Below are 8,991 nucleotides of genomic sequence, written 5' to 3' on the forward strand. Positions count from 1 at the left end.
ACACACACACACACACACACACACACACACACACATATATATATATATGTTGAGCTGGTCACCTGCCTTGATAAATCCACTCATCAGGCCTCCAGTTAGTAGTCAGTAGTAGTACATATATACACATATATACATACATATATATATATATTTATATTTATGAGACAGGGCCTCACTCTTTCACCCAGACTGGAGTGCAGTGGCATGATCTTGGCTCACTGCAACCTCCACCTTCCAGGCTCAAATGATTCTTCTGCCTCAGCCTCCTGAGTAGCTGAGATTACAGGTGCACTCCGCTACCACGCACCTAATTTTTTTTTTGTAATTTTCGCAGAGACAAGGTTTCACCATGCTGGCCTCGCTGATCTCAAACTCCTGACCTCAAATGATCCACCTGTCTCAGTCTCTCAAAGTGCCGGGATTACAGGCATGAACCACTGCGCTTGGCCAAGACCAGCTTAAGCTTATTTGTCCTTGTTTTTGTGTGTCCTTCTTATTATAAGCATCGGTACTTCTATTTTTATTTTCCATTCCACCTTTATGATGGCATAGGAAGAAATGCTTTATAAAAGCCAATGAACAAGAAAAACATCCAAATAATGACGGAGGCTCTGCTTTATGGACAAAGAGGATGACATTCTGAAAGGAAGTCATTGGTCAGAAGATCATGTGAAATGAAGTTGCTCAGAATATTGAATGCCACATACTATATGAATGTCTGAATTTGACAGATGGGAGGTGACTTACAGTTGTCAATAAATAATATATAAAAGTATAGTTTGTATGAAAGTCAAACTTTGGAAAACTTCAGTTTAAATTTTACATTTGCATTTTACCACAGTAAGTCTAGATTTGGTTGTACGTCCAGAGGAAAAAAAGTTACAAATACCCCCTCTAGATTATCTTGAATGACTCTGCTGTCGACTTTAAGGTCCAGTTGTGGTGCTATTCCTGACTTAATGTCTGCAGAACGCTGCAGGCTATGGCCATCGTGGGCTGGCCTGCATTAAAAGAGGCTGGAGATCGTGAATTGGTTAATGCAGAGAGGTGGGTGGATGAGAGCTCCTTAAAAGCACCTTTCCAAATTCACATCGCGGGTCAAGTGACAATGTGAAGGGGTGATTGTATTATCTTTAGTACTTGTTTACTCTTTCTGAGGTGAAAGAACAGGAGCAACCGCCTGGATTCACTTTAAAAAATGATGGTAGCTATCAGGTTCTCTTAGAATTCCTATGAGCCTTCCCATCCAAGCAATATGTCCTTCCTACTGAGTGCTTATTTGAAAAGCTCAGCGAGGAAAATCTTTTTGAACTTTTTTTTTTTTTCAGCTGAATGAGAACATCTGAAAGTCCATCTCTGATTTTCTTTCATCGACACTAACTCAGTTTGACAGTCGGTACCCAATAGAACTATATATCACAACATGAACTAGAGTTGGCCAGGCATTTAAATGCTCACCAGCCCTGAACTCACAAGGCCGTTTTTAACCTCTAGCTTGTTTGTAGATTGCTGTTCAAGGTAAGTTCCTGTGTAAAGTGACTGCCTTTGTTCTACATGAAATTCACTTTTATTTATTAGAGAATCTAATTTTTTCTTTTTTATTACATTGCAAATTACTTAAGGAATCTAAGAAAGTCATTTTGCCTTATTTTCCATTGACTATTTGTCCATTCATATAAGTTTATGACAAACCAGATGTCCATCACAGCTGTGAAAATCAGATACTTGATGAATAAATATAAATGATGCACATAAAACTAGGTGTGGTTTTATCCATGAAGTACATGTACACTTGAGACTTCAAAGAGTTTTGCTTCGTATTCATTTAAATGAATGATAGCATTTTTGCATGATTTTTCTTGATACTTTTGAAATTGTTCCAAACTTGAATCCCTTATCATTAGATACTATCTATACCATGATGATGTAAAAGTTAGAATTTTCATTATGTATGTGTTACTTCATCTATTGCTAGAGGAAATAAGTTCATAGCTTTCATAACTTGCCGGAAGAAATTGCATTTAAACATGAAGTTTATATTCCTGTTTCATCCTTCTGTTCTTAAATGTATTATGACATTCTAGGCGTTCCCAATTTGAACAAATAGCTGTAACCTGATGAAGCCATCTTTGTCTCTTTACGTTTCAGTGCCTGACATTTGGGTGTTCGTTGAGTGCTTTGATTGGCTGAAGCATGTTTTTTTTTTTTTTTTTTTTTTTTTTTTTTTTTTTTTTATAATATGAGCTCTTAGTCTAAGCAATCGTTTCTAAGCAAAGCCCTTAAATTTATTCTTTAAAAGACTTCATCTTATCTTAATGGACAAGACACTGAGGATACATGGTTCCCGCTTTTGAGCAATTTATCTTCTAGTGAGGAATAGGCATGTGTACATCCCAACATACTCTGTGAGTGCTGTGTTATAAAGAGGTAAGAGAGTGTTGAATGGACAGGGGAGGGAGAGATTGTCCTAGGATTCTTCTATTGAAGAGAGTGTCACATACTCAAAAGATCGCTGAGAATTTGACACACAGGAATGAGGTTGAGGAAGAAAGGACACCACAAACATCCCAATGGCTTGGAATAAAATGCAAACTCCTTCTTTAGCATCCGAGGCCCACATCAGTGATTTTCCTCTTTGGCTGAAGGTCAGAATCCAACTCGCGAACTCCAGAATCTGATTCCTAAACTCCATCCCCAGAAATTCTGGTTTATTCCATGCCAAGGTAACCCTTAACGTGGAAGCAGAGCTGACATTTACTGATCAGAATGATGTAGCCCTGGCCTCCCTTTCAGACTTTATTTCTTATCACATTCTCCTGTGTTCACTTAGCTCCTGCCATCTGCAGACCCTCTCCCTCCAGCCCAGCAGCTTCTGTTCCTCTAAAGCACAACTTTACTAAGGATGACTTGTTGTGCCTGGACTATTATTTCTGAGATGGTAATAACAACTGATATTTGCTGAGGACACACAATGTTCTAGCACCCAGGCAGCATATACATTGTAAAATGTATTAACTCATTTAATCATCTCCACAAATGGATGAGTTGTCTTTATTTTATGTTGGAGGAGCCTGATGCACAGAGCTGTGATGTCATACACCTGCGGTGGCGGGGCTGGGATTGAAACTGATGTAGCTGATGCTCAGAGCCCTGAAGCCCAACACTCAAGCTATCACTTTCATTTTTCCTCTTCATACCATTTAAGCGTTCATCCAAAGGTTCCCTTCTCAGAGCATTGCTTGACTAACCTCACTCCCATTTCTCTAATGCTTTACTCTGCAATTACAATGTTCATTTATATATTTATTGTTTTTCTTCTAATACAATGTAAACTCCACAAAGGCTGGCTGTATCTGCTTACTCACCATTGTATTTCTAGTACCATAAAAATGGCACATAGAAAGGTTTCAACAAATATGTACGAAAGGAAAGAATGAATTTCTGGTGTAACAAGTATTCAAGGCAGAATAAAATTGCTGCAGGCACTACTCTTGCCTGGCATTTGTCTGGCACAATGATTTCATGATTTGAAATTCCAAAGAGCGGGAAGCTAAGGAGGGTTTGATTTCATATACTCAACCCACATTTCAATATGAACCTAAGCAGTACAGGGGTTGCCTACAGCCAACAAATTGCTTTGCTTTGCAAACATCCATTGTGCCCTGTTTTCTTGCTGGCAGAACATTAATCTTGCCCTGTTTTTTCTTCTCTGGGAGGCTTCACTAGTGAGTAGTGAGAGTGTGAGCCATCACAGTGGGTCTGACTCCCTTGCTGATCATTCAGGTTGGGCAAGTGTCACAGTCCTGGCAAGTGAGACCTGAGTGAAGTTCTGCAGGGGACCCTCTGGTAAAGGTCTTTTGCTCTTAAAAATTCAAACAAGAGAGTGAGCTCCTCCACCCTCATAGCCAACACCATCAGGTAGGAAAGGAATCCCTGCAGCTGCAATTACATCTGAAAATAATTACATCTTGAGACAATTAGATGGCCTAATAGTTAAGGATACTGGATTTGGAGTCCAAAAGCTGGCTTCAAATTCCAGCGCCGCTCCTTGCTAGCTACATGATCTTGTGCTAGTTGGTTAATCTCTCTGTGCTCGTTTCCCCTTTCTGTGAAATGGATAATAACAGTGCTTATTTCATAGACTATTTGAGGATGCATGAGTTAATATGTAGATTTGAAGTTCCTTCATTTGTAAAAATAAGGGGCCAACCTCATAGGACTATTGTGAGTATTACATGAATTAAAACATATCTGAGGCTTTTAAACCAAGGTTGGCACATAGTGTTAGAAATTATTAGCTACAAACAAAACAAAATAGCGGGAGAGCAGACCAAGACAACCTCATGAAGGCAGAACTGAACCTTGATTGTACTGAACTTGGGGCCATTCCTTATATCAGATTTTAAAACTTTATACTGGCATAATTTAAGCAATTAAAATCAAAGTTTTCTGTATGTCCTCTAGTGAAAATCTTTTTTTTTTTTTTTTTTGAGACAGTGATGCTCTGTTGCCCAGACTGGAGTACAGTGGTGCGATCTCGGCTCACTGCAACCTCTACCTCCTGGGTTCAAACAATTCTCCTGCCTCAGCCTCCCAAATGGCTGGGATTGCAGGCGCCCACCACCACGCCCCCTCCGGCTAATTTTTTGTATTTTTAGTAGACATAGTATTTCACTGTGTTAGCCAGGATGGTCTCGATCTCCCAACCTCGTTATCTGCCCACCTTGGCCTCCCAAAGTTCTGGGATTACAGGTGTGAGCTGCCATGCCAGGCCCTTCCCCCGCCCCCATTTTTTTTTTTTTTTTTTTGAGATAGAGTCTTGCTGTGTTGCTCAGGCTGGAGTGCAGTGGCACAATCATAGCTCACTACAGCCTAGAACTCCTGAGCTCAGGCAATCCTCATGCCATGGCCTTCCCAAGAGCTGGAATTACCAGAAGCCGCCATGCCCAGCCGTGAAAGTCATCTTAACTGACATATTGCACATAAATGTGGAAGTAATGGAACCAATATTCATCATATCTTAGACCACTGGGGCCACAGTCTCTTTCTGCATAATAATTCAGTTTGGAGCCTGCGTGTGAATGGAGAAAAACCTCTTCATCATACTGAACACTCTGCTTTCACAAGAGTGAATATTAGTATTTTAATTCAATCCTCAACAGTTAAATGTTCTCAAATAATGACCAATATAGTCAATAACAATTAAAGGCCACAGCTCTGCAGGGAGACAGTGTTAAATGTCCTAGAATCATGCACAGCTTTAAGAATCTTTATCTCAGGCTAAAGCAACAGGGAAAGCTTTATATTTTGTTTCCTTCCAAATCTAGCTCCCATGACTAAAATTCTGAAGTCCAGAACATGGAGTGCTTAATTATCTAACAACCACTGAATCTCATTTGAACAAAAAACAATTTGATCGATGGGTCCAGCTGTGAGCATTGTGTAGCATGAATTTTCTGATCGCTTTAAAATGTTGGCTATGCAGCTGTCATGTGGAACTTTAGAATGCACTAGCACTAAAATGCCACAGTTATTTTACAGACCCGCCTGTATCCATGAGAGAGATAACATTCTTCAGGGGATCTTCAATATACAAGTTGTTACATGTCCTAGAGATGCTGTAATCAGTGTTAATGTTTTCATTTCTCTTAAATCCCTGTATTAGTGTAACTGAGCAATTTAGAATGGGGTTATCTCAGGATAGCTTTTGCCCAGAAAAGGACTATTTGTTGCTCCTCCCTACACAATGTTGCTTAAGATGGCTGAGACTGTGGAATGGGATTCTTGTTTTTTATATTCTCACAATTTGTACTCATGATTCGGGAGACTGTGAGAGGAAGGGTCAGTACAGAATCTTTCTCACCACAGCTGTCAGTTGGCAGAAGGACAGAGGGCAGGCCAGAAACAGGAAGACTGCTTCTCTTTGAGTTAGGGAGGCGTAGACATGATGCAGTGGCTGGCTCAAGGCTTGCATCTGAGTCATCTCGATTATACTTAGGGCACATTAGTTAGAGTTACCCCGTCTTCCATAGAAATCATCTGCACTTCCCTTGCAGAAGTACAGGGGTAGGGTTAGAGATAGCAATTTCTACAGCAACTTAAGAAGGATCTGGAGTTTGCCAGTGGCCAAGGAATGAAAGACAACATTTTAACATAAGATGATGTTAAATGATGTTTATATCTTCCTTTTCAGTGCTGCCGTGACATGTCTATTCCCAGGTCTGCAGAAATCAAAGCAATCTAAATGTAAAGAGGGTATCTTGATATCCAATTCTGAACAAATGGATCATTTATTTGCTTTCAAAGTCACTTTTGCCATTGTCAAACCAAAGAAGAGAAAAATTATCAGTTAACTGGAAGTGTTTGTTTGATATTACAGGAAGGTGAGGAAATTTTTTTCAGGCTACTTCTCTCTGATATCTGCAAACATTAGCAGTGTGGTCCACTGTAGAGAAGTGTAGCTCTCTCTCTGTCTTTTTTCTTTAATGACATTGCTGCTAGAAAACCAGAAGAAATCTGTAGCTAGTGATATCATTCAGCTTTATTTCCCCACCCAAATCTCATCTTGAATTTCAATCCCCACGTGTCCGGGGAGGGACCTGGTGGGAGGTGATTGGATCATGGTGGCGTTTTTCCTCCATGCTGTTCATAATGAGGGAGTCCTCAGGAGAGCGGATGGTTTTAAGTGTGGCACTTCCTCCTTCTTTCACTCTCTGTCCTGCCACCATATAATATGTGCCTTGCTTCCCTTCCCCTTCTGCTGTGATTAAAAGTTTCCTGGCCGTGTATGATGGCTTATGTCTGCAGTCTCAGGTACTCAGGGAGGCTGGGACAGGAGAATCGCTTGAACCCAGGAGGTGGAGTTTGCAGTGAGCCAAGATTTGGCCACTGCATTCCAGCCTGGGCAACAGGGAGAGATTCTGCCTCAAAAAAAAAAAAAAAAAAAAAAAAGTAAGTTTCCTGTCAGAACAGACCAATATAACTAGTTAGGAACGTTTAGCATGGGAACAGCTTATGACCTTGGCCATCATAGGCACTCAGTAAATGCTAGCTGATGCCTTTAGTAATACTGAGAAAGAGAATAAGTAGTTGCAGAGATATGTGGGAAGCTTGATATTGTGTATTTTAGTGAGCATTCAGACTTTTTTGTTAGGAAACCATTCCATATGAAGTAGAAAATTCTCTACAGTTGTCAGGGTTATTTATCCACATAAAATTTTTTGACCTTTGTTTTCTTTTAGTGAAACTGAATTTTCCAAGTATGACCTCCTTCTGATCAATTGCATCTTCATCTCTTGTACATGAGGTTAGCCACTAATGATTTCAGTTCTTTGGATTTAGAGACATATTTTCTTGTCTTTGCTATTTTTTCAGGTCTAATGGTCAAAGGTTTAAACTTGGAAAGCAATCCTATTGCAATGCAGCTGTTGCTGATTTTATGAGAAGACATGGTCAAAGGGAAGAAGGAATGAAATGGCATAGCTGTAAAAAAAAAAAAAAAGAATCAAATAGACATTAATTAAGTTTGGCTGGTATGTCCAAGTTTGGGATCATAGTGATTATTGCAGAAAGGAATCAATAAAATGGTCTTTCAAAAACTGTTTTTGTTGCTTTTTCTTTTTATTTCAGGATGTATGATTAGAGGATGGGAGGTCACAAAGCTTGTAGAAAACTGCATAGTTAGAATTATTCCTGTCATTTCCTCATTTTATAAAAATGTGTAATATGGTTAACCATTACAATCTTAATTTCAATTTTTCTTAGTAAACAAAAGAAAAGTTACATGGGATATATATTTTTTTAAGCAAAAGAGCACTCATATGCTTCAATCTCAAAGTTGTTTGTATTAAAAATATGGAAATTTTTGTTTTTATATTTGTTACCTAGAAGACTGTGGGGTTTTTCTGTCCTTTGCCTTGAAAATTTATTTTACAATTTCTATGATACAGAAAACTTTTCTATACATTTAAGTGGTTGGTTATATTCTATTTATTCACACCTGCTTATAAAATCTTTTAAAATGTCCTGTGTATTGTATAAAAATCTTTCTTTCCTCTTCCAGTTGGCCAGGTACAGAAAAAAGAAAAAGAAATTGAAAATATAACAGGGTTTATGTATCAAAGATAGACTAAGAGCTGTAATATTTATCTGGCAGAAGTTACACAAGAAAAGACAACGAAAACAGAAGAAGCTAAATTAAAAGGCATAATACATGATTTTTCCAGGCGGATAAATAAACTATTTCTCAGATAGTAGAAGAAACATGAGTCTCTAATAAATAGAGAAACTGCAGAAAAACCAAGAAACTGATGAACCATAAATTAATAAGCAATGAATCACAAGAATTATAATACATCTGACAGAAAATTTTACATTAGCAAAAACTGATTGTAGAAAAATAATATCTTGAAAATTCTGAGAGAAATGACTCTCAACACAAAGTATCATATAATAACGAGGCTAAAATAAAAATATTTAACACGATGAATTCTTACCACTCGTAGAATTTAGCTGAAAGAACCATTAGATGATGGCATTTATTAAGAAACTCATCCTAGAAAAGAGCTATAGTTTTTTTGAAATAGAGTCTTGCCCTGTGGCCAAGTTGGAGTGCAGTGGCGCAATCTCGGCTCCCTGCAACCTCTGCTTCACGGATTCAAGTGATTCTCCTGCCTCAGCCTCTCAAGTAGTTGGGATTACAGGCAGGCGCCACCAAACCCAGATAATTTTTGTATTTTTAGTGGAGACAGGGTTTCATTATGTTGGCCAGGATGGTCTCGATCTCTTGAACTCATGATCTACTGATCTCAGCCTCCTGAAGTGTTGGGATTACAAGTGTAAGCCACTGCGCCCAGCCTGTAGCTTTTTTTAAAAAAGATATATTTACATAAATATTTGTATAAAAATAATAATTTAATAGTGATAAAGACACATATGGAATTTTGAGTAGAAAGGGAAACTAATATGCTAGGAAACAATTGCCAAGATATG

General features: G+C 38.6%; 2 long non-coding RNA genes across 2 annotated transcripts; both read left to right on the forward strand.

The window, feature by feature from the left end:
* The first annotated feature begins 384 nt into the window (after window positions 1–384).
* On the forward strand, window positions 385–2,718 carry LOC116547316. The gene is made up of 3 exons (XR_004267025.1): window positions 385–1,518; window positions 2,325–2,427; window positions 2,532–2,718. It is a non-coding gene; the product is annotated as an uncharacterized LOC116547316 (long non-coding RNA).
* A 1,000-nt stretch (window positions 2,719–3,718) lies between these two features.
* Window positions 3,719–7,603, forward strand: LOC116547317. Its single transcript, XR_004267026.1, has 3 exons — window positions 3,719–3,846; window positions 6,194–6,383; window positions 7,375–7,603. It is a non-coding gene; the product is annotated as an uncharacterized LOC116547317 (long non-coding RNA).
* The last annotated feature ends 1,388 nt before the right edge of the window (window positions 7,604–8,991 follow it).

This window comes from Sapajus apella, unplaced genomic scaffold, assembly GCF_009761245.1.
Source record: "Sapajus apella isolate SASKATOON/1434 unplaced genomic scaffold, GSC_monkey_1.0 scaffold2659, whole genome shotgun sequence".
NCBI lineage: Eukaryota > Metazoa > Chordata > Mammalia > Primates > Cebidae > Sapajus > Sapajus apella.